We start from the raw sequence: 26726 nt of genomic DNA, 5'->3' as shown, positions 1-26726 counted from the left end.
TCCGGTCTGAAGTTTATTTCATGCCTGTTTGCTAATATTTCTGTTTCGTCATTAACTCATTTTTGGAGCTAGGAAATGTGAGCCCAGATACAAGTTTTGCTTGCTTCCATGAATATCGTTGTGCGGGTGAGTACAACTGCAGTCAGGTATACTGCATACCATGCCTCCTCTTTTTCCGATAATACTTCTACTTGGTTATAAATGAAAGGTATATAGTTCATTTGTTTTGCTGCTATTCGGATCTTAATTAAAGGATAGATAGTGCACTCAAATTCTTATTCTGATTTTTGTGCTTAAGAATTGGCAATTTTACATATGAACAATTTCATAATCCCCTAGGAAAAGTTGAGATCAGAGTGATTGTCCTTTGATAACTACCAATGTTCTGGGCTTCATCTAACCAACATGTCCTTTTTTTTTTACTTGGTTCCTCGCTTTATGTTGGATTCTTCCTACCACATTAGCTTGCTAATTCTCAGTACACATTTTTCCTGAAATGGGTACTTAGTGCAAAATTGAAGATTAAAGTATGTTTCTAATCTTGGCATTTCTGTCAAATTGCCACTCTGCCACTCTGCTTTTAAGTTGACCAAGTAATGTGCCTGCCACTCCTCTTGCGAGTTGTATGTTCAAAAACCAGCCTACTGTCTTTCAAGATAATGCTTGCATCCAACTGCACGTGAAGTAGACAAACATAATACGCAATTTCTTTTATGCACGTTTGTTCAAAAGAAAGTTTATATGCTTCAGAGAAAATAAAATAAGGTAATCAAAAAGTGAATGGGGCATGCATTAGGACCAAATCGTATGTACTGTTTTTGTTGACATGTATGGAGAAAATAAAATCGTATGTACTGTTTCTTTTATGGGGCATGTATGGAGAAAATAAAATCGTATGTACTGTTTCTTTTATGCACGTTTGTTCAAAAGAAAGTCTAATTGCACAATTGTATGTACTGTTTTTGTTGACTTCATGTCCATTCTTTCTTACCACAGGGTCCATTCACATCAAAGGTGGGATATTAGGATCGATGAATATTGGTCTTTCCGGCAAAGTTTGTATACTTTATAAATTGCTTAGGTTAAAAGATAATGCCAACTAAGATCATCAGGTACCATTATCAGCAACTGCAAATGCAACAAAATGGAAATTACATGATTGCTCTCACAGTCTCACTTGAACACAAGAACATGTAAGGCAAATAAGATGAAATGTGTAGTTTGTCCACTGTACCATGAATATTTCTGATTGCTTTGTTTATTTTCTACACTAGGCATGGGTGTCTAGGTGAAAAGAGAGTCCGTATTTGAGTCATAGTTGAAGTGAAATTTGTTCAATGTACCACCAAGTACATTTGTTTACTTTAGTGTCGTGGGCCAGCTAGGTATTGTTAGTGTCTGCACATAAAGTGCCGGCTTAGAGGAGAGTGTGATAATTCAACTGTTGGGATCTTCTTCAGCGATGGAGATCCGGATTGAGCCGAGTAACAATAGATGAAGCCTCTGTCCGGATTATATACTAGGAATGCTCCGCCACCTGTAGAGATATACACTGCAATTTACAGTTTCAAGTAGGAGTATGTTATATTAAGTGCCATGCCATGCTTCCATTATATGTATGCTGCACATCCAGTTAGTTACTAATGCTTTATGCTTAATTGTTTTGGGGATGCATTTTCGTATTGCTGAGATCAGATAGTCCAGGTCTTCTTTTGCTATTTATTTGTGGCTTGCACTGAACCTTAATGTGATAGCGATGGTTGATGGTTTCCGCCTCTTGCATCTTCTTTGGTCAGCAACTCCGTAGGACTGATCTGCCAGTATACATTTGCATTCTGTGTTATGGAAGTTGAGATCTTGGATGGCATTCATTGTTAGATATGAACATTCAGTGTCATAGCTGAAGCATGGTTATAGGATTTAACTACTAAAACAGGGTCTACAGGCCTCATCATCAGCTAATAAATAATCTACCTCATTTTTCAGTTTGCAGTGAAGGAAGGGGAAGTTTGCCTGTATGTATATGAAACAGGAGGCATCGGAGAAGAAGAAAATTAGAGGGTTGATTGTCCCGGTCATAGTTCTCGAAGAAATGTATTCTCATGTGGGGATTTGATACCCTGCAATACACAATTTAGTTACGAGTTTTTAACACGACCAGATGTAGTTTTCTTCTTAGTATTTTGTTTATATATAGATTACTCACCTAGAAGTTACAAGTGAATTTTTTATCATCCTAACTGTCTATTGGACCATGTCGCGCCTGGTTTTAGGTACTACTGTATGGACTCTCATAACTCTCATAATTGCATCAGAACACAAAATAAATTAGCAGGAGTCATTTTTGAGTGTCAGACATATCTTTAAGGATAACTCTTTGAGCATTACAAAGTTTCTTCTATATTATCTATGCTCTTTGCTTCAGTGCATATTCTCCTTCAGGTGACAAAGGAATTTTTGTCTCACTTTACGCTAATCTATTCAGTTAAAGTTGATGATGATAAACTTTTGTAGGTTTGAAACAGATAATCTACGGAGAAGTAGAAACAACTAAGTGAATGTAAATTGTAGACAATCCCCTTTGGGATCTGAGTGCTTAGTATAAATTTCAATCAGTATAGATGTGGTGTGATGATCCAATAGTAATATGAGCTAAACTGGCGTCATTGCGATTTGCAGTCGTTGGTGTCGGTTGCCGGTTACCAAGTGTGTGTCGAGTTCTTGAATCCAGGATTTTTATCATTTCATTTAGGTTCAATGGTATAATGAAATTTGACAAAGATCACCCATACATGTACAACGTGTATCTACGCTTGGTAGATTATTTCTCTGGCAATTACATCCGAATGATACCGAGAACAACAAATAAGCCTTGAGGAGGCAGCTGTTCTTCAGGTCAATGTACCCATACTGTACCACATCCACAACTACATGTATATACACTTTCGCGGTGGAGATGATTTCGCTACATGTATATACACTTTCGCCGTGTAGATGATTTCGCTGAAAATCACGAGTCCAAGTTATATTGAAACTGATAAATTAACATTCAGGAAAACTATACAATACACTTGAATAATACCTATCTTACATTCTTCAACTTGCAACCACTTTATGGGCACGGCTAGGCGCGGCGTGCCACTGCGCCATCTCTTGTAAGATAAATAGCATGTTGGGTGAACAAATTACAGTTGGGCAATTGACAAATAGAGAGGGCATGACCATGCACATACATATTATGATGAGTATAGTGAGATTTAGTTGGGCATTACGACAAAGTACATAGACCGCTATCCAGCATGCATCTATGCCTAAAAAGTCCACCTTCAGGTTATCGTCCGAACCCCTTCCAGTATTAAGTTGCTAACAACAGACAATTGCATTAAGTATTGCGCGTAATGTAATCAATAACTACATCCTCGGACATAGCATCAATATTTTATCCCTAGTGGCAACAGCACATCCATAACCTTAGGGGTTCTTGTCACTCCCCCAGATTCACGGAGACATGAACCCACTATCGAGCATAAATACTCCCTCTTGGAGTTACAAGCATCAACTTGGCCAGAGCATCTACTAGTAACGGAGAGCATGCAAGATCATAAACAACACATAGATATAAATTGATAATCAACATAACATGGTATTCTCTATTCATCGGATCCCAACAAACACAACATATAGCATTACAGATAGATGATCTTGATCATGTTCGGCAGCTCACAAGACCCGACAATTAAGCACAATGAGGAGAAGACAACCATCTAGCTACTGCTATGGACCCATAGTCCAGGGGTAGACTACTCACTCATCACTCCGGAGGCGACCATGGCGGCGTAGAGTCCTCCGGGAGATGAATCCCCTCTCCGGCAGGGTGCCGGAGGCGATCTCCTGAATCCCCCGAGATGGGATTGGCGGCGGCGGCGTCTCTGGAAGGTTTTCCGTATTGTGGCTCTCGGTACTGGGGGTTTTGCGACGAAGGCTATTTGTAGGCGGAAGGGCAGGTCAGGGGGCCACACGAGGGGCCCAAGAGACAGGTCGGCGCGGCCAAGGGCTGGGCCATGCCGCCCTACCCTCTGGCCGCCTCGTGGCCCCACTTCGTTGACTCTTCGGTCTTCTGGAAGCTTCGTGTGAAAATAGGCCCCTGGGCATTGATTTCGTCCAATTCCGAGAATATTTCCTTACTAGGATTTCTGAAACCAAAAACAGCAGAAAACAGCAACTGGCTCTTCGGCATCTCGTCAATAGGTTAGTTCCAGGAAATGCATAAATATGACATAAAGTATGCATAAAACATGTGGATATCATCAATAATGTGGCATGGAACATAAGAAATTATCGATACGTCGGAGACGTATCACAACCATGTTTCCCCCATCCATGTGTGAGTAATTCCCCCGCTGTAGGCCGAAGGAGATGGTAGGGATTGGATGAGATTGGTCATGTAATAGCATAAGATTGTTAGGGCATAGTGCCTAGTGTCCGTAATTGGTACTTTGATGATATTGTTGCAACTTGTTATGCTTAATGCTTGTCACTAGGGCCCGAGTGCCATGATCTCAGATCTGAACATGTTATTGTATCATCATGATATTCATTGTTTATGGTCTTACCTGCAAGTTGTATACACATGTCGCTGTCCGGAACCCGAGGCCCCGAAGTGATAGAAATTGGGACAACCGGAGGGGATGGTAGTGATGTGAGGATCACATGTGTTCACGGAGTGTTAATGCTTTGCTCCGGTACTCTATTAAAAGGAGTACCTTAATATCCAGTAGATTCCCTTGAGGCCCGGCTGCCACCGGCTGGTAGGACAAAAGATGTTGTGCAAGTTTCTCATTGCGAGCACGTACGACTATAATTGGAACACATGCCTATTGATTGCTTTGTACTTGGACACCGTTTTATTATTATCTGCAAATTCCCTGCTATGATTGTTACATGAGTTTCTCTCATCCATGCAACGCCCGTTATCCGTCCCCGTGCCTACAGTATTTTAATCCTGCTGTTTACTATAATCACTACTGCTGTCTCTGTTACTCTGCTGCTATTATTTCACTACTGCTACTGCTATAAAACTGTTACTACTGATAAACTCTTGCGAGCAAGTCTGTTTCCAGGTGCAGCTGAATTGACAACTCCGCTGTTAAGGCTTTCAAGTATTCTTTGTCTCCCCTTGTGTCGAATCAATAAATTGGGTTATACCACCCGCGAAGACTCCTGCGATCCCCTATACTTCTGGGTCATCAAGACTGTTTTCTGGCGCCGTTGCCGGGGAACATAGCTTTATTTGGAAGTTCACTTGGATTGATATTGTTCGCTGCAAATTCTCCATCATGGGTAAAACTCGCGATCCTAAAGTCACCATATTACCATCCACTACAAGAAAAGGTACAACTCTGAGTACCTCTGCTACTCTTGATTCACCATCTGTGATAAGTCAACTTGTTTCACCGCCGCAAGCTTCACTTGCTGGTACTTCTGCTGAATCTGAAAACTCTCATAATATTGATAATGTTTCTGCTGTGCTTGATGATAGTGGTTCATTGGGATCTTTTCTAGATGCTACAATTGCTAGGTCTAGACAAATTGAAAATACTGAAATTCCTAATGCTACTACACCTGTTAATTCACCTGAACTTGATTATTCTAGTGATGATCCTGATGAAGATTATGTGGAGCTTAATGATGATTTTATTAATAGATGCAATGCTACTGCTGATACCAGAAAAATTAAAAAGTTTCTCACACAATATACTGTTAGACATAAGTTATCTCCTGATCCTAAATTTGCCACATCTCCTATATGCATTAAGGATAAAGATTATGATTTTTCTCTTGATCTATCTCATATAGCTATTGTAGAGAAAGCACCCTTTTGTGGTACTGAAAATGAAAGTGCTGTAGAACACATGATTGAACTTTCTTCTATGAGTAGCTTGTTTTCTGATGATGTCAAGATGCGTACTTACTTTGTCGCTAAATTTTTTGCTTTCTCATTAAAGGATGATGCCAAAACTTGGTATAATAATTTGCCTCCTGGTTCTATTAAAAGTCCAACTGATTTGCGTGATGTTTTCTTTCGAAAATACTTTCCTGCTAGTGCTCAACATATTGCTTTACAGAAAATTTATAGATTTGACCAGGGAGATGAAGAGAAATTCCCTGAGGCTTGGGCAAGATTTTGTTCTCTTATCAGAGCTCGACCTGGACATGATTTAGAAAAGAATGATCTACTTGATATATTTTATAGTGGACTAACCATTGAGTCGAGAGCATATTTGGATAGTTGTGCTGGTTGTGTTTTCAGGAAAAGAACTCCAGACGAAGCTGAAGAATTATTGGCTAAAATAGGCCAGAATCATGATGATTGGACTACGCCCGAACCAACTCCAATGCCAATATTGAAGAAGAGGGGTTTAATTAAATTGAATGATGAAGATATGAGGGAAGCCAAGAAGTCTCTCAAGGAGAAAGGTATTAAATCTGAAGATGTGAAGAATCTACCTCCCATAGAAGATATATGTGAGATAATTCCCCCTTCATCCATGATTGAGGTAAACTCCCTTCAACGCTTTACTAGGGAAGATATTCCGTATTCAAAACCTCCTGCTCAATGCTTAGATGAGTTTGATAATTATATTGTTAAACAAGAAAATTTTAATATGCGAGTAGAGAATCATCTAATGGAAAATTCTCAAGCTATTAGCAATTTACATGATATTGTGGAGAGAACCTCCAATGATGTTAAGATGCTTGTTAAACATTTTCAAATGGTTCAAACTCAAATTGATCAGCTCACTAAAGTGCAAAATGACTTGTTAAAAACTAATTCTAAGGAGAAACATGCTTATGAAGTAACAACTAGAGGTGGTGTCTCTACCCGGGATCCTCTATATCCTGAAGGGCATCCCAAAAGAATTGAACAAGATTCTCAACGCATTGAACCTAGTGCTCCTTCTAAGAAAAAGAAGAAGAAACATAAAAATGTTGTAGAATCCTCTGAACCTGTTAATGATCCTAATAGTATTTCTATTTCTGATGCTGAAACTGAAAGTGGTAATGAACATGATAATGATAAGAAAGATGCTTCTGATAAAGAAGAAGTTGAAGATGAACCTGAAAAGCATGCTAAAAATAAAAAGTATACTAAAGAAGATTTTATTGCTAAGAAACATGGTAATGAAAGAGAACCTTGGGTGCAAAAGCAAATGCCTTTTCCTGCTAAGAAACTAAAATCAAAGGAAGAAGAACACTATAATAAATTTTGTGATTGGATGAAACCTTTATTTTTGCAAATCCCTTTGACTGATGCTATTAAATTGCCTCCTTATTCAAAGTATATGAAAGATATTGCCAGTAACAAAAGGAAAATCCCCAATGAGGAAATTTCCACTATGCTTGCTAATTACTCTTTCAATGGCAAAGTTCCAGAGAAGTTGGGCGACCCAGGTATACCTACTATTCCTTGTTCTATTAAGAATAATTATGTTAAAACTGCTCTATGTGATTTGGGAGCCGGTGTTAGTGTTATGCCTTTTTCTCTTTACAAGATACTTTATTTAGATAAGTTGATACCTACTGATATATCTTTGCAAATGGCTGATAAATCTACTGCTATTCCTGTTGGTATATGTGAGGATGTTCCTGTTCAAGTTACTAATAACTGCTTGATATTAACTGATTTTGTTGTGTTGGAAATGCCTGAAGATGATAATATGTCTATTATTCTTGGGAGACCTTTTCTTAACACCGCAGGGGCTGTTATTGATTGCAATAAAGGAAAGGTTACTTTTAATGTTGATGATAAGGAGCATACCGTCTATTTCCCCAAGAGGATTGATAAAGTATGTGGAGTTAATACTATTTCTAATGTGAGAACTATCAAAGTTGGGACTATTGATTGTCCTATATATGAGCCTAAAGAAGGATATCAAAGTCTTATGATTGGATCCATATCAATACAATTCAAGGTAACATCATTGATTTGAGGTTTATTTCTTCTTATGCTATGTAAAATTTATTTGGTGGCAAGACTTGATCAACCTTGTTAATAAATACATTTTATATGCATAGAGGAGGTAAACAACATCTTTTTCTTCCTCCACTTGCTTTATTTGCTGTAGCACTTTTGATTTGCAAAGTTCCTTAGTTAATTAGAGATTTCAAAAATTTTCCTGTCCAGTAATAATAAACTTAATGCCCAGAAATGTGCATTTTTCAAAGTTTTCAAAAATTCACAAAAATTATACCGTTGGTCCTATTTTTCGAAAATGCACCTAGGAGCACCTGGGGATGACCAGTGGGGCACCCCAGGGTGGCACCCCACAGGCTGGCGCGGCCAGCAAGGGGGGCGCGTCACCCTGGTGTGTGGGCCCCCCTTTACCCCACTTCAGCATCTCACACTCTTCTCTCTCCCAAAAAAATCGACACCAGCTTTCTCTCACTCGCGTTTTTGCTCAAGAGCTCAGGATTTTTCGATCTCTTTGCTCAGCCCAGATTTCTGTCTGAAATTTGGCACATTTGCTCTCCGGTATGTGACTCCTCCGATTATCCAAGTAGAATTTTGTTTGGTTGAGTATATCTTGAATATTTTGCTATTGTAGGTAACATGTTTAGTGAGCTTGCATGCTTGTTCTAAGATGTATAAACTAGTTTTGATGCATGATTAGTACTCTAGCAAGTTCCTATAGTAGTTTCCCTCAATTATATGTCATCAAATCAAATTTTATATTGTTTGTTATAAAATTTCAGAAAATGGAGTGGAATAGATATCAACTAAACCAATAAGAATTGGAGGTGCAACAAGTCATGAGAGTGAACCGCGAAGAGGGAGTATACCCCTCTTACTACCCGTGCGCAGATTTCATGAGAAGTGCAGGAATATTGGAAGATGTTCAGAATCTAATTTTTCGTGCAGGGTTGAATGATTTTGTTCACGGAGAACCATGCCAATATGCAAAATTGACTATGTCTGTTGTGCAGGATTTTAAGTTCAATTGGTCGCAATCTAACCCCATGGTTCAGTACAAGATTTATAATAAAACTATCAACTTGCCATTCAATGATTTTTGTACAGCAATTAGAGTACCGCAATGGGGATCATGCGAGAAGATAAGGGGATCACCGCGAGAGCTCTTAAACCTCTTCGAGATGATTTGTCATGGGAGGAGTTTCTCAGAGGATGGTGGTAAAATCAGTAGCATTCAACTCCCAGCTATCCGCTACTTTGCATATTTCATTACTAAATGCGTTCTTGCTAGGAAGAATGGTAGCAAATTATCTGTTTAGGATTTAGCTTTTCTAGCTGCTGCACTGCAAGGCAATAGGGCTTATAATCTGGGTGCATTGATATCTTACAGACTTGCTACTAACCGTGAGAAAGGCGGAATTTGTGGAGGTCTCATCGCTTCTCGTTTACTAGCCTTGCATGGTGTAGAACCTCATCATCTTGATATTCAACTTTCCATAGAAAAACTTGACATAGTCTCTATGATTAAACATGAATTTGTTTCTGATTCATCTAATTTGGGTAACCTGTTCTACAAGATGACATTTTATAAGAAAGCTTGGAGAATAACTAAGAAAACTGAAAAACTAGTAAGATTACCTGCGCCTGTTCTATTTAACCTTGATTCCAGGAAGGATTGGTCAGTCACGGAAGGTGCGCTGAATGCGTACATAGAGAGAGGAGGCCAACATGCAAGAGATAACACGGAGGAGGCCGAGGAACACCTCGACTCGTCATCCGATGCATCAAGTTCCTCACATCAACATTTTGGACATGTGGAGCCTCCACGCTTCTCTTCTGCACAGGGACCTCACTATGACTACGCCATGCGTGATCCACCGGTGCGGAACAGTGACCCTCGCTGGGGTTGAACTCCACTTAGGCCAAAAGCCTAAGCTTGGGGGGAGGTATACCGGCATCATTCATTCTTTGCATATTATGGTTGCTGGATACTTGTACATACTTGTTTAGTTTCTTTGAGTGGTTTCCTAATGAGAGGAAGATGATATTTGGGGAAGTGCTGCCTGAAAACAGATTCTGGGCTGTTACCGAAAAAATTCTCAAAAATAGGCAGAACGATATTTTGCGAAGCCAATTTTTGTGCATGTTCCCCAGGTTGTTATCGAACTTTCATTAGTTGAACACTTTTCGATTTGAGCAGTGGAAGAATTTCTTAAAAATCGAGTACTGTACTGCTATCAAGTTTGACGAATTTCTGCTGCTTTGTGTTTATGTAACTTTTCTAGTTTGGCATTTCTTGCTTTTGCTTTGTTTCTTTCCCAAAACACAAAAAGACCAAAAATATTTCTGTTGTTTCTCTTCATCATTTGTTTGCTTTGATTTCTTGCATTTATTTCCCTTTATTTGCTATTGCTAGTTTGCTATAAGAAAATCCAAAAAGATTTTGTTTTGTTTGCTTGCTTCCTTTTGTTCTTGTTCTCAAATTCGAAAACACCAAAAATATTTGCTGTTCTTATTTGGTTTGTAAAGTTCATTATGAGTTCAATGGTCTTCGGTGGCTGGAGCATGGTTTTCATTTCATATTATCCAAGGTACACAAGTGAAAGGCAATAATGATGATCTACGACAATTGGATTGTGGTGAGAGGCTGGTATGAACTCTATTTGTTTTCATTTTTGTATATATACTCATCCATGTGAGCATGCTTAGTTGGTTCATGTGAGGTATATGTCATTTAAGAAAGTCTAGTAGTTCACGATCTCTCATGTTTAGCTCCAATTTATTAATATGAGTAGCATGTCATGGATGTTTGCTTGCATTGTTTTATTCATAAGTAGGTATGATATTGTGGTATCCTCCTCTGAATAATTCATTTAAATTAACTTGGCACATGCTCACGCATGCATATGACTAAACAAAAGTCAATTAAGCCTCTATGATTTACATTGCTTCAGAGTTCTTGTATCACTTTTATGCCTCCGTTAATTTATTTTCCCGCAAGCATGATTATGACAGTTACTGCTCTCTTGATTTGTCGCTCTCCAGTCTATTGCTAGCCTTCACTTGTACTGAGCGGGAACGCTACTCGTGCCTCCAAACACCTGAAAACCAAGTTGTTCCAAAGTGTCCACCATAAATACCTATGCATGGCATTTCAAACCATTCCAAGTAAATTCTCATGCGCTACCTTTAAACCTTCAAAATGCTTCTCGATTTGTGTTAATGTTTCATAGCTCATGAGGAAGTATGTGGTGTTTAACTTTCAACCTTGTCATTTACTCTTGACGGACTTTCACATGGACTAGTGGCACATCCGCTTATCCAATAACTTTGCAAAAAGAGCTGGCAATGGGGTTCCCAGCCCCGATTAATCAAACTTCATTAATAATTCTCTTCACATGTTTTGCTCTGATTCATCAGTAAGCAACTTAATTTTGCAAATAGACACTCCTCCATGGTATGTGATTGATGGAAGGCACCCGAGGATTCGGTTAGCCATGGCTTGTGTTAGCAAAGGTTGGGGGGAGTGTCGCCCATAATAAACTAAAATACGTGTGTAAACAAAAGAGAAGAGGGATGATCTGCCTTGCTGGTAGAGATAACGTCCTTCATGGAGCCGCTCTTGAAAGTCCGGTTGGCGAGGTAGTTGGTGTACCCATTACCATTCATTGACAACAACAAACACCTCTCAAAATAATTTTGCTCCTGTTTTAAAAATGAAAAGCTCTAGCGCATGTTAATCCCTGCTTCCCTCTGCGAAGGGTCAATCTTTTACTTTTATATTGTGTCTCCATTCTTTCTTTGAGCACTATCTTGATAGCACAACTGTCATTCTTAGTGCAATATGCTTGTCTCAAAATATGGTTGATTGCGGTATAACTTTGATGCTTTTATCTTTGACAATCACTATTTCTAGTCTTTCTATGAAATTCATAGGTGCCTGAGCATTTATGTTTTGCTGATCAAATATGGGCAAGCGAGACACCACTCTATCATACTCTTTTATGAATATTGCAATCCTGCTTATAGACATGATTCATGATGCTTATTATTAATTGTTGGTACCTTTTCATGATTGACATAGCTATTAGATGATCTTATTTGCATGTATCTTATTATGAACTGCCTAAGTGTTAGCCACAGCATGAGAATATTTACATCATATGAACAAATGTGTTCGTGAAAGTTCTTTTATCGCTCAGTTGTTAACTGAATTGCTTGAGGACAAGCAATAAGCTAAGCTTGGGGGGAGTTGATACGTCCAAAACGTATCTACTTTCCCGAACACTTTTGCTATTGTTTTACCTCTAATTTGTGTATTTTGGATGCAACTAACGCGGACTAACGCTATTTTCAGCAGAATTGTTCTGGTGTCTCGTTTTTGTGCAGAAATCCAACTTTCGGGAAAATCCTCGGAATTTATGCGAAAGGTCCTATTTTTCTAGAAGACTCACGGAGCCAGAAGGGCAAGCCAGGTGGAGGCCCGAGGGCCCCAGACACTAGGCCAGCGCGGCCCAGGAGGGGGGCGCGCCGCCCTATCGTCTGGCCCCCTCGGCTGGCCTCCGACGCCCTCCTCTGGACTACTTAAGGGGTTTCGATCTAAAAATCGCGACCAAGAAGTCGAAGTCGCCAGAAACCCTCCAGAACGCCGCCACATCGCGAAACTCCGTCTTGGGAGCCAGAAGTCTCCGTTCTGGCACTCCGCCGGGACGGGGAATTGGAGGAGATCATCGCCATCATCATCACCGACGCCTCTTCATCAACCAGCCATGTTTCCCCCATCCATGTGTGAGTAATTCCCCCGCTGTAGGCCGAAGGGGATGGTAGAGATTGGATGAGATTGGTCATGTAATAGCGTAAGATTGTTAGTGCATAGTGCCTAGTGTCCGTAATTGGTACTTTGATGATATTGTTGCAACTTGTTATGCTTAATGCTTGTCACTAGGGCCCAAGTGTCATGATCTCAGATCTGAACATGTTATTGTTTCATCATGATATTCATTGTTTATGGTCTTACCTGCAAGTTGTATACACATGTCGCTGTCCGGAACCCGAGGCCCCGAAGTGACAGAAATTGGGACAACCGGAGGGGATGGTAGTGATGTGAGGATCACATGTATTCACGGAGTGTTAATGCTTTGCTCCGGTACTCTATTAAAAGGAGTACCTTAATATCCAGTAGATTCCCTTGAGGCCCGGCTGCCACCGGCTGGTAGGACAAAAGATGTTGTGCAAGTTTCTCATTGCGAGCATGTACGACTATAATTGGAACACATGCCTATTGATTGCTTTGTACTTGGACACCGTTTTATTATTATCTGCAAATGCCCTGCTATGATTGTTACATGAGTTTCTCTCATCCATGCAACGCCCGTTATCCGTCCCCGTGCCTACAGTATTTTAATCCTGCTATTTACTATAATCACTACTGCTGTCTCTGTTACTCTGCTGCTATTATTTCACTACTGCTACTGCTATAAAACTATTACTACTGATAAACTCTTGCGAGCAAGTCTGTTTCCAGGTGCAGCTGAATTGACAACTCCGCTGTTAAGGCTTTCAAGTATTCTTTGTCTCCCCTTGTGTCCAATCAATAAATTGGGTTATACCACCCGCGAAGACTGCTGCGATCCCCTATACTTGTGGGTCATCACTATGCTATCTGTTAGAATTGGTGATCATTGCTATTATGGTTTATGCGATATTGGTGCAAGTATTAGTGCTATTCCTTATGAGCTTTATACGGAGATTATGCACGAAATTGGTTCTTGTGAACTTGAAGATATTGATGTGGTTATTCGTCTGGCTAATAGAGAAACTATCTCTCCAATTGGTATTGTTCGAGATGTGGAAGTTCTATGCGGTAAGATTAAATATCCTGCTGACTTTTTGGTACTTGGTTCTGCTGCTAGTAAGTATTGTCCTATCATTTTTGGTAGACCTTTTCTAAATACTTGTGGAGCTGTTATAGATTGCAAAAAAGAGAAAATTTTGACTAAATTTGCTGGTGAATCTTATGAGTTTAATTTCTCTAAATTTGCCAAAACTCCTTATAAAGCATCTATTGCTCTTGCTCCTAATAATCCTTTGCAGCAACATTTGGAGAATAGTGAGAGTGAAGTTTTTAGGGAAGAAAGAAATGAGCTTGATGAAATTTTCCTTCGTCAACCTATTCGTAAACATGACTTTCATGTAGAAGATCTAGGTACAACATTACCACCAAAAGAAGATCCTGTTTTTGATTTAAAACCATTGCCTGATAATCTTAAATATGCTCATATTGATGATAAGAAAATATATCATGTTATTATTAGTTCTAAGCTTTCAGAGATTGAGGAAGAAAGGTTATTGGAAATATTGAAGAAACACCGAGGAGCTATTGGCTACACTCTTGATGACTTGAAGGGGATTTCTCCCTCTATTTGCCAACATGCCATTAATATGGAAGATGATGCAAAGCCTGTTGTTGAACATCAGCATCGTCTAATTCCTAAGATGAAGGATGTGGTAAGAAATGAGGTATTAAAACTTCTTGAAGTTGGTATTATATATCCTATTGCTGATAGTAGATGGGTTAGTCCTGTGCATTGTGTTCCTAAGAAAGGAGGAATGACTGTTGTGCCTAATGATAATGATGAGCTCATCCCTCAAAGAGTAGTTGTAGGGTATAGAATGTGCATTGATTATCGAAAAGTTAATAAGGTCACTAAGAAAGATCTTTACCCTTTACCTTTTATTGATCAAATGTTAGAAAGGTTATCCAAAAATACTCATTTTTGCTTTCTTGATGGTTATTCTGGGTTTTCACAAATTGCTGTCAAGAGAAAACCACTTTCACTTGTCCCTATGGAACTTATGCTTATAGACGTATGCCTTTTGGTTTATGTAATGCTCCTGCTACTTTTCAAAGATGCATGTCTGCTATTTTTCATGGCTTTTGCGAGAATATTGTAGAGGTATTCATGGATGATTTTTCTGTCTATGGGAATTCTTTTGATAATTGCTTGCGGAACCTTGATAAAGTTTTGCAGAGGTGTGAAGAAACTAACCTTGTTCTTAATTGGGAGAAATGCCACTTTATGGTTAATGAAGGAATTGTATTGGGACATAAAATTTCCGAGAGAGGTATTGAAGTTGATAGAGCTAAAGTTGAAGCAATTGAGAAGATGCCCTATCCCAGGGATGTTAAAGGTATTCGTAGTGTTCTTGGTCATGCTGGGTTTTATAGGAGATTTATTAAAGATTTCTCTAAGATATCAAAACCTCTTACTAATCTTCTTCAAAAAGATGTACCTTTTGTTTTTGATGATGATTGTAAGGAAGCTTTTGATACTCTAAAGAAAGCCTTAACAACTGCACCTATAGTTGAACCTCCTAATTGGAACTTAGCTTTTGAAATTATGTGTGATGCTAGTGATTTTGCTGTAGGCGCTGTTCTTGGATAGCGAGTAGATAAAAAATTGAATGTTATTCATTATGCTAGTAAAACTCTTGATGCTGCTCAAAGAAATTATGCTACAACTGAGAAAGAATTGCTAGCTGTAGTCTTTGCTTGTGACAAGTTTAGATCTTATATTGTTGATTCAAAAGTTACAATTCATACTGATCATGCTGCAATTAGATACCTAATGCAAAAGAAAGATGCTAAGCCAAGGCTTATTAGATGGGTGCTTCTGTTGCAAGAATTTGATTTGCATATTGTAGATAGGAAAGGTGCTGATAATCCTGTTGCTGATAATTTGTCTAGATTGGAAAATATTGCTTATGATCCTGTTCCTGTTAATGATAGTTTTCCAAATGAACAATTGGCTGTAATAAAGGTGAGCTTGCGAGATAGCCCTTGGTATGCTGATTATGCTAACTTTATTGTTTCCAAGTACTTGCCTCCAACCTTTTCAGCCCAGCAAAGGAGGAAATTCTTTTATGACTTGAGGCATTATTTCTGGGATGACCCACACTTATATAAAGAAGGAGTGGATGGTATTCTGCGAAGATGTGTTCCCGAATATGAACAACAAGAGATATTGAGTAAATGTCATGGTAGTGCTTATGGAGGACATCACGCCGGAGATAGAACCGCGCAAAAGGTTCTACAATCAGGTTTTTATTGGCCAACTCTCTTCAAGGATTCAAGGAAGTTTATTTTATCCTGTGATGAATGTCAAAGGGTTGGTAATATTTCCAGACGCAATGAAATGCCTATGAATTATACTCTTGTTATTGAACCATTTGATTATTGGGGATTTGACTTCATGGGACCTTTTCCCTCTTCAGAAGGTAACACTCATATACTTGTCGCTGTTGATTATGTTACTAAATGGGTGGAAGCCATACCCACAAAAAGTGCTGATGGTGAGACCTCTTTGAAAATGCTTTTAGATATTATTTTTCCTCGATTTGGAGTTCCTAGATATATTATGACTGATGGAGGTTCTCATTTTATTCATGGTGGTTTTAGAAAAACTCTTGCTAAATATGGTATTAATCATAGAATTGCTTCTGCTTATCATCCTCAAACTAGTGGGCAAGTAGAACTATCAAATAGAGAGATTAAATCTGTCTTGCAAAAGACTGTTAATAAAACTAGAAAGAATTGGGCTAGTAAATTGAAGGAAGCGCTATGGGCTTATAGAACTGCTTATAAAAATCCCAATGGTATGTCAACATATAAAATGGTTTATGGAAAAGCTTGTCATTTACCTTTAGAACTGGAGCACAAAGCTTTCTGGGCTGTAAGAGAACTAAATAAAGATCCTAAACTTGCCGGTAAGAAGAGATTGCTACAATTGAGTTCTCTAGATGAATGGAGAAGTGAAGCTTATGAGAATGCTAAACTCTTTAAAGAGAAAGTTAAGAAATGGCATGATAGAAGAATTATCAAAAGAGAATTTAATATTGGGGATAAAGTCCTATTGTATCGGTCTCGTCTCAGATTCTTTGCAGGGAAATTACTCTCAAAATGGGAAGGACCATATGTCGTTGAGGAGGTGTATCGTTCAGGAGCGATTAAATTAGTTCTCTCCAAGGCGATGCCTCACAAGTGGTCAATGGACAAAGACTCAAGCATTATATCTCGGGTGATTCTTATAATGAAGAGGTTGATGTTATTCGAGTGGAAACTCCGGAAGCTTTCATCAAAGGACAAATTGACAGTCCGGCAGAATTCGACTTTGAATAGGTAACAGTACTGGTAATAAAAAGTTCGCGTTTTACTTTCCGAACAATGTTTTTGCTGTTTTTGGTAAATATGAAAAATTACGAGATCGAAACGGAGTGGAGGAGACGCACGAGGGCGTGCCCCCATAGGCCGGCGCGGGCCCCAGCCTGGCCGCGCCGCCCTATGAGGAGGCCACCTCGTTGCTCCTCTCCGACTCTGGTTCGACCTAGTACTTTCCTTTTGTCGTAAAAATTCCTGCTATATAATCCCCCGGACCCCTGGAGGTCCGTATATCATTTTCTCGATGTGTTTTGTTTCGAGCTGTTTCTGCAAGCATCTGTTTTCAATCTAGAAGCACCATGGCCTCCAACAACAAGGACAAGGGGCTTTCGGAGGAAGAAGTGAAGAGGGTGTCGTCAAAACAAGAGCAACAAGCCGTTGGGAGTAAGCAAATCTTGGTGGGATCTGTTGACACTCGACGTTCTTTCTCTCATAACTTATAGGGACCCTTACCACCTGCTCTTAGCCTCGACTCTTTCCCTGAGTTGGAAGAAGCTCTACGGGTTACCGATGAGTTTTGTGATCAATACCATGCTCTGAGAAGGGAAGTGGAGATACTTCAGGAGGAGAACAACCGACTTCGTAGAATGCTGGAATATTACTCAATTCCCATCACGAGGCTGCCACCGCCACTTTCAGATAACAATGAATCTCTTCGAGTCTTAGTGCAGAACTGCCAAACTGAGAAGCTGAAGCTGAAGGAGATCTTTAAGAATCGCGGGAAGGATTCATCATCACCACCGCCGAAGGAGTAATTCATCATCGGTATTGGCATCCCCTTGGTTTGTTCCAAGCTTGGGGGAGTGCCGCGGTATCACATCATCACTATCTTTTACTTTTTACTATTAAGTAGTGTCATATCATGAGTAGGGAAGTTATCATATAAGATGGGTTGCAGTGTGGAAGTATCTCTCCTTAGTTGGTTGTCTATGTATCCCTTGGTGTGAGTTATCGTTATGAAATATTAATGAGAAGTCTTATCATTTACATATTGCACATCTTATTTTAGTTTGCAATCTCTATTATATGATTAATCTTGTTATTAGTATTGGTATCACTTTGGGAGCATTGAGTAAATCTATTTGGTTTTGGCAAACTTAGCATTGGTCAATAGCAACAACACTTTGAGGTTTAAGTAGAAAAGAGAAATACATGTAGATATGTTGTTTCATTGTCTTTCTTTCTTGTTAGCTCCTTCGCTTATTATTCTGAAGTTAAAATTGTTTGTGCTTACAAGGAAGATGCATGATTGTTTCTATCACATGTATATTTATTTTTTTCCCTCAACTCCTATGCTTGCTAATCAACCTTGCTAGCCTAAGCCTTGTACGGAGAGGGAATGCTTCTCGTGCATCCAAAACCTTGAGCCAAAACCTATGCCATTTGTGTCCACCATACCTACCTACTATGTGGTATTTCCTGCCATTCCAACTAAATACTTCGTGTGCTACCTTTAAACAATTCAAAATTTACTATCTCTTATTTGTGTCAATGTTTTATAGCTCATGAGGAAGTATGTGGTGTTTTATCTTTCAATCTTGTTGGGCAACTTTCACCAATGGACTAGTGGCTTCATCCACTTATCCAATAATTTTGCAAAAAGAGCTGGCAATGGGGTTCCCAGCCCCGATTAATTAACCTTCATAATTTTACAAATAGACACTCCTCCATGGTATGTGATTGTTGGACGGCACCCGAGGATTCGGTTAGCCATGGCTTGAGAAAGCAAAGGAGGGGAGTGATACGTCCAATTTGCATCACTGTTTTATATCATAATTTGCTGTTATTCATTGATATATTTCATATTTGGAGATGATACTTATGTTATTTCATCTATTTTGCATGATTCATGATTATTGGAGGATCGCGCACCGGAGTCAGGATTCTGCTGGAAAAAGCGCCGTCAGAATGCAATATTTCGGAAGATCAACAGTTGACGGAAATTATATGAAAAATCTTATTTTTCCAGAAGACGAAGGGAGCCAGAAGGGGGCGCCGAGGGGACCCGAGGTGGGCCCACCTCATAGGCCGGCGCGGCCCAAGGCCTGGCCGTGCCGCCCTGTGAGGAGGGGGCCCACAGCCCCCTCTCGCCTCCTTTTCTTCGCGAACCTCTTCATCCAGAAGACCTAAGCTCCTGGGGATACCTCGCGAAGAGTCACAGCCGCCTCTGCGAGGCGGAGAACACCAGAGAGAAAAGAGCTCTCCGGCGGGCTGAGATCCGCCGGGGAAATTCCCTCCCGGAAAGGGAAATCGACGCCATCGTCACCGTCATCGAGCTGGACATCATCTCCATCACCATCATCATCATCTCCATCATCATCACCGCCGTCTCCACCGCTGCACATCATCACCGCTATAACAATTTGGGTTTGATCTTGATTGTTTGATAGGGGAAACTCTCCCGGTGTTAATTTCTACTTGTTATTGATGCTATTGAGTGAAACCGTTGAACCAAGGTTTATCTTCAGATTGTTATTCATCATCATATCACCTATGATCATGTTCCATATGATGTCTCGCGAGTAGTTCATTTAGTTCTTGAGGACATGGGTGAAGTCTAAATGTTAGTGGTGAAGTATGGTTGAGTAATATTCAATGTTATGATATTTAAGTTGTGGTGTTATTCTTCTAGTGGTGTCGTGTGAACGTCGACTACACGACACTTCACCTTTATGGGCCTAGGGGAATGCATCTTGTACTCGTTTGTCAATTGCGGGGTTGCCGGAGTGACAGAAACCTAAACCCCCGTTGGTATATCGATGCAGGAGGGATAGCAGGATCTCAGAGTTCAAGGCTGTGGTTAGATTTATCTTAATTACTTTCTTGTAGTTGCGGATGCTTGCAACGGGTATAATCACAAGTATGTATTAGTCCTAGGAAGGGCGGTACATTAGCATAGGTTCACCCACACAACACTTATCAAAACAATGAAGATTAATTAGCCGTATGTAGCGAAAGCACTAGACTAAAATCCCGTGTGTCCTCGAGAACGTTTGGTCATTATAAGTAAACAAACCGGCTTGTCCTTTGTGCTAAAAAGGATTGGGCCACTCACTGCAATTGTTACTCTCGCACTTTACTTACTCGTACTTTATTCATCTGTTACATCAAAACCCCCTGAATACTTGTCTGTGAGCATTTACCGTGAATCCTTCATTGAAACTGCTTGTCAACACCTTCTGCTCCTCGTTGGGATCGACATTCTTACTTATCGAAGATACTACGATACACCCCCTATACTTGTGGGTCATCAAGACTATTTTCTGGCGCCGTTGCCGGGGAGTGAAGCGCTATTGGTAAGTGGAATTGGTAAGGAAATTTCTACTGTTTGTGCTGATTTTATTTCTGCCTGCTGCCATAATTCATTATGGAGAGATCTTCTCTTGAGTTTTTATTTGGAAAATCTACTACTACTGCAAAGGTAGTGGATGAGGCTCCAGGTGAGGAAGAAATACCATACAAAATACCTATGAAAATTATTGAACGTGTTGTGGATAACCGTTATACAGGGGATGGAACTGTCCACCCTGGAGATCATTTACTGTTCTTACATGAATTATGCGGTTTATTCAAGTGTGCAGGTATTGCTATGGATGAAGTGAGGAAGAAACTATTCTCTATATCGCTGTCTGGTAAAGTGGCGCATTGGTATAAATTACTGGATAATGGGGATTCTCTTGAATGGAATGATATTGTGCCCCGGTTTTATTCTAAGTTCTATCCTCCAAGTGAAATTCACAAGGATCGGAACCGCATATATAATTTTTGGCCTCATGATGGAGAGAGTATTGCCCAGGCGTGGGGGAGATTGAAGTCTTTAATGCTCAAATGCCCCATTCATGAGCTTCCTGGTAATGTTATTATTGATAATTTCTATGCAAGACTTTCTTTTGAAGACAAGACCTTGCTGGATACTTCTTGTTCTGGATCATTTACGCGCAACAAAGAAGAGTTTAAAAGGGACCTTCTTAATCGGATCCAGGAAAATACTGAAGGATGGGAGAACGACAAAGGTAGAGAATCAGGTATAAATTATGATTATAAATGCATTGAAGCTTTTTTGGATACTGATAAATTTCGTAATATGAGTGCTACTTATGGTCTTGATTCTCAATTTGCTGCAAATATTTATAAAGCTTTTGCCTCTCATTATGAATTGCCGAAGAAGAATTTTGACAAGTATCATGAACCGTATAAAGATAAAATTGATTCATCTATTAATAAATGTGTTGTAGTTGAAACTGTTGATCATGTCATTCCTGAAGCTTATATTGAAAAAACTCCTTTCCCTGCTAAAATGAAGGAGTACTCTGTTATAAATAGTGTGGTTCATAAAAGTGAAAAGAAACCTATAGAACCTGAAGAACAAATAAAAGTTGAACCTGCTGTTGCAATAGTTAAAGATCTTGTGACTGAAAATGTGGAGGATGGTCATATTATTTTCTGTGAAGATGCTTCTAATATTGTTTCACATCCTAATAAGTCTAAGCAAGCTAGTGTTCCTATGCTATCTGTTAGAATTGGAGATCATTGTTATTATGGTTTATGTGATATTGGTGCAAGTGTTAGTGCTATTCCTTATGAGCTTTACACGGAGATTATGCACGAAATTGGTTCTTGCGAACTTGAAGATATTGATGTGGTTATTCGGCTGGCTAATAGAGAAATTATTTCTCCAATTGGTATTGTTCGAGATGTGGAAGTTCTATGCAGTAAGATTAAATATCCTGCTGACTTTTTGGTACTTGGTTCTGCTGCTAGTAAATATTGTCCTATCATTTTTGGTAGACCTTTTCTAAATACTTGTGGAGCTATTATAGATTGCAAGAAAGAGAAAATTTTGACTAAATTTGCTGGTGAATCTTATGAGTTTAACTTCTCTAAATTTACCAAAACTCCTTATAAAGCTGATTTGCCTAATAATGATTTTAAAGTTGAACAGTGTGCATCTATTGTTCTTGCTCCTAATAAGCCCTTGCAGCAACATTTGGAGAATAGCGAGAGTGAAGTTTTTAGGGAAGAAAGAGATGAGCTTGATGAAATTTTCCTTCGTCAACCTATTCTTAAGCATGAATTACCGGTAGAAGATCTGGGTACAACACCACCACCGAAGGAAGATCCTGTCTTTGATTTAAAATCATTGCCTGATAATCTTAAATATGCTCATACTGATGATAAGAAAATATATCTTGTTATTATAAGTTCTAAGCTTTCAGAGTTTGAAGAAGAAAGGCTATTGGAAATACTGAAGAAACACCGAGGTGCTATTGGCTACACACTTGATGACTTGAAGGGGATTTCTCCCTATATTTGCCAACACGCCATTAATATGGAAGATGATGCGAAGCCTGTTGTTGAACCTCAGCGTCGTCTAATTCCTAAGATGAAGGATGTGGTAAGAAATGAGGTATTAAGACTTCTTGAAGCTGGTATTATATATCCTATTGCTGATAGTAGATGGGTTAGTCCTGTGCATTGTGTTCCTAAGAAAGGAGGAATGACTGTTGTGCCTAATGATAATGATGAGCTCATCCCTCAAAGAGTAGTTGTAGGGTATAGAATGTGCATTGATTATCGAAAAGTTAATAAGGTTACTAAAAAAGATCATTACCCTTTGCCTTTTATTGATCAAATGTTAGAAAGGTTATCTAAAAATACTCATTTTTGCTTTCTTGACAGTTATTCTGGATTTTCACAAATTGCTGTTAAAACTAAGGATCAAGAGAAAACCACTTTCACTTGTCCCTATGGAACTTATGCTTATAGACGTATGCCTTATGTTTATGTAATGCTCCTGCTACTTTTCAAAGATGCATGTCTGCTATTTTTCATGGCTTTTGCGAGAGTATTGTAGAGGTATTCATGGATGATTTTTCTATCTATGGGAATTCTTTTGATAATTGCTTGCGGAACCTTGATAAAGTTTTGCATAGATGTGAAGAAACTAACCTTGTTCTTAATTGGGAGAAATGCCACTTTATGGTTAATGAAGGAATTGTATTGGGACATAAAATTTCCGAGAGAGGTATTGCAGTTGATAGAGCTAAAGTTGAAGCAATTGAGAAGATGCCCTATCCCAGGGATGTTAAAGGTATTCGTAGTGTTCTTGGTCATGCTGGGTTTTATAGGAGGTTTATTAAAGACTTCTCCAAGATTTCAAAGCCTCTTACTAATCTTCTTCAAAAAGATGTACATTTTGTTTTTGATGATGATTGTAAGGAAGCTTTTGAAACTCTAAAGAAAGCCTTAACAACTGCTCCTATAGTTGAACCTCCTGATTGGAACTTACCATTTGAAATTATGTGTGATGCTAGTGATTTTGCTGTAGGTGCTGTTCTTGGACAACGAGTAAATAAAAAATTGAATGTTATTCATTATGCTAGTAAAACCCTTGATGCTGCTCAAAGAAATTATGCTACTACTGAAAAAGAATTGTTAGCAGTAGTCTTTGCTTGTGATAAGTTTAGATCTTATATTGTTGATTCAAAATTTACAATTCATACTGATCATGCTGCAATTAGATACCTTATGCAAAAGAAAGATGCTAAGCCAAGGCTTATTAGATGGGTACTTCTGTTGCAAGAATTTGATTTACATATTGTAGATAGGAAAGGTGCTGATAATCCTGTTGCTGATAATTTGTCTAGATTGGAAAATATTGCTTATGATCCTGTTCCTGTTAATGATAGTTTTCCGAATGAACAATTGGCTGTAATAAAGGTGAGCTCGCGAGATAGTCCTTGGTATGCTGATTATGCTAACTTTATTGTTTCCAAGTACTTGCCTCCAACCTTTTCAGCCCAGCAAAGGAGGAAATTCTTTTATGACTTGAGGCATTATTTCTGGGGTGACCCACACTTATATAAAGAAGGAGTGGATGGTATTCTGTGAAGATGTGTTCCCGAATATGAACAACAAGAGATATTGAGTAAATGTCATGATAGTGCTTATGGAGGACATCATGCCGGAGATAGAACCGCCCAAAAGGTTCTACAATCAGGTTTTTATTGGCCAACTCTCTTCAAAGATGCAAGGAAATTTATCTTATCTTGTGATGAATGTCAAAGGGTTGGTAATATCTCTAGACGCAATGAAATGCCTATGAATTATACTCTTGTTATTGAACCGTTTGATTGTTGGGGATTTTACTTCATGGGACCTTTTCCCTCTTCAGAAGGTAACACTCATATACTTGTTGCTGTTGATTATGTTACTAAATGGGTGGAAGCCATACCTACAAAAAGTGCTGATGGTGAGACCTCTTTAAGAATGCTTTTAGATATTATTTTTCCTAGATTTGGAGTTCCTAGATATATTATGACTGATGGAGGTTCTCATTTTATTCATGGTGGTTTTAGAAAAACTCTTGCTAAATATGGTATTAATCATAGAATTGCTTCCGCTTATCATCCTCAAACTAGTGGGCAAGTAGAATTATCAAATAGAGAGATTAAATCTATCTTGGAAAAGACTGTTAATAAAACTAGAAAGAATTGGGCTAGTAAATTGAAGGATGCACTATGGGCTTATAGAACTGCTTATAAAAATCCCATGGGAATGTCACCTTATAAAATGGTTTATGGGAAAGCTTGTCATTTACCTTTAGAACTAGAGCACAAAGCTTATTGGGCAGTTAGAGAATTAAATAAAGATCCTAAACTAGCTGGTAATAAGAGGTTGCTGCAATTGAGTTCTCTAGATGAATGGAGAAGTGAAGCTTATGAAAATGCTAAACTCTTTAAAGAGAAAGTTAAAAAATGGCATGATAGAAGGATTATCAAAAGAGAATTTAATATTGGGGATAAAGTCCTATTGTATCGGTCTCGTCTCAGATTCTTTGCAGGGAAATTACTCTCGAAATGGGAAGGACCATATGTTGTTGAGGAGGTGTATCGTTCAGGAGCAATTAAAATTAGCTCTCTCCAAGGCAATGCCACACAAGTGGTGAATGGACAAAGACTCAAGCATTATATCTCAGGTGATTCTTATAATGTAGATGTTGATATTATTCGAGTGGAAACACCGGAGGCTTTCATCAAAGGTCAAATTGACAAATCCGCCTTAACTCGACTTTGAATAGGTACGCAGATCGGTAATAAAAAGTTCGCAATTTACTTTCCGAACAATGTTTTTGCTGTTTTTGGAAAATATGAAAAATTACGAGATCGAAACGGAGTGGAGGAGACGCACGAGGGCGTGCCCCCATAGGCCGGCGCGGCCAGGCCTTGGGCCACGCCGCCCTATGAGCTGGCCGCCTCGTCGCCTCTTTCCGACTCTAGTTCGACCTAGTACTTTCCTTTTGACATAAAAATTCCTGCTATATAATCCCCCGGACCCCTGGAGGTCCGTATATCGTTTTCTCGACGTGTTTTGTTTCGAGCTGTTTCTGCCAGGATCTGTTTTCAGTCTAGAAGCACCACGGTCTCCAAGAACAAGGGCAAGGAGCTTTCGGATGAAGATATTCAAGATCCCGAGTGGAAAGAGGTGGACAAGAGAGTCAAGGAAGAGGACGGAGAAGAGGTGGAGGAAGACTCGCGCGCATACCCGCGTGCTACCATCGCAAGCATCGAGGTGGTGGATAACCCTTTTTGTGCAAACAAGAGCGCAAGAATTCGCACCGGAGGAAGGGTTCCACGTCATTACCTAGCTCCGAAGACATCTTCTTCAGGCACTCACCATCCCTTCCGCAATCTAATTTTCAATAGTCAAATTGAAAGGACTCCCAAGGTAGCATTGCCTAGCAATTGGGACATAGATCGTTCTAACACTGCAGGAAGGATGAAGCCTGAAGCTGAAGGGTGGGGAAATAACTGCAAGAATTGGGACTCGGCGTCGGACAAACTTCTTAATCGCGTTGAGCACAATTCGGAGATGATCCGCAACCTCATGTACAAGATTGATGAGCTTCAGGAGCTTGTTGAGAGGCTTGTCGAGAATTCATCACCACCATCACCGAAGGAGTAATTCATCATCGGTATTGGCATCCCCTTGGTTTGTTCCAAGCTTGGGGGAGTGCCGCGGTATCACATCATCACTACCTTTTTACTTTTACTATAAAGTAGTGTCATATCATGAGTAGGGAAGTTATCATATAAGATGGGTTGCAGTGTGGAAGTATCTCTCCTTTAGTTGATTGTCTATGTATCCCTTGGTGTGAGTTATCATTATGGAATATTAATGAGAAGTCTTATCATTTACATATTGCACATCTTATTTTAGTTTGCAATCCTTATTATATGATTGATCTTGTTATTAGTATTGGTATCACTTTGGGAGCATTGAATAAATCTATTTGGTTTTGGCAAACCTAGCATTGGTCAATAGCAACAACACTTTGAGGTTTAAGTAGAAAAGAGAAATACACGTAGTTGTTTCATTGTCTTCCTTTCTTGATTAGCTCATAGCTTATTATTCTGAAGTTAAAATTGTTTGTGCTTACAAGGAAGATGCATGATTGTTTCTATCACATGTATATTTGTTTGTTTCCCTTGACTCTTATGCTTGCTAATTAACCTTGCTAGCCAAAGACCTGTACTG

This window comes from Lolium perenne, chromosome 4 (genome assembly GCF_019359855.2).
Source record: "Lolium perenne isolate Kyuss_39 chromosome 4, Kyuss_2.0, whole genome shotgun sequence".
In the NCBI taxonomy this organism is placed as follows: Eukaryota; Viridiplantae; Streptophyta; class Magnoliopsida; order Poales; family Poaceae; genus Lolium; species Lolium perenne.
Note: the sequence above shows the minus strand (reverse complement) of the source record.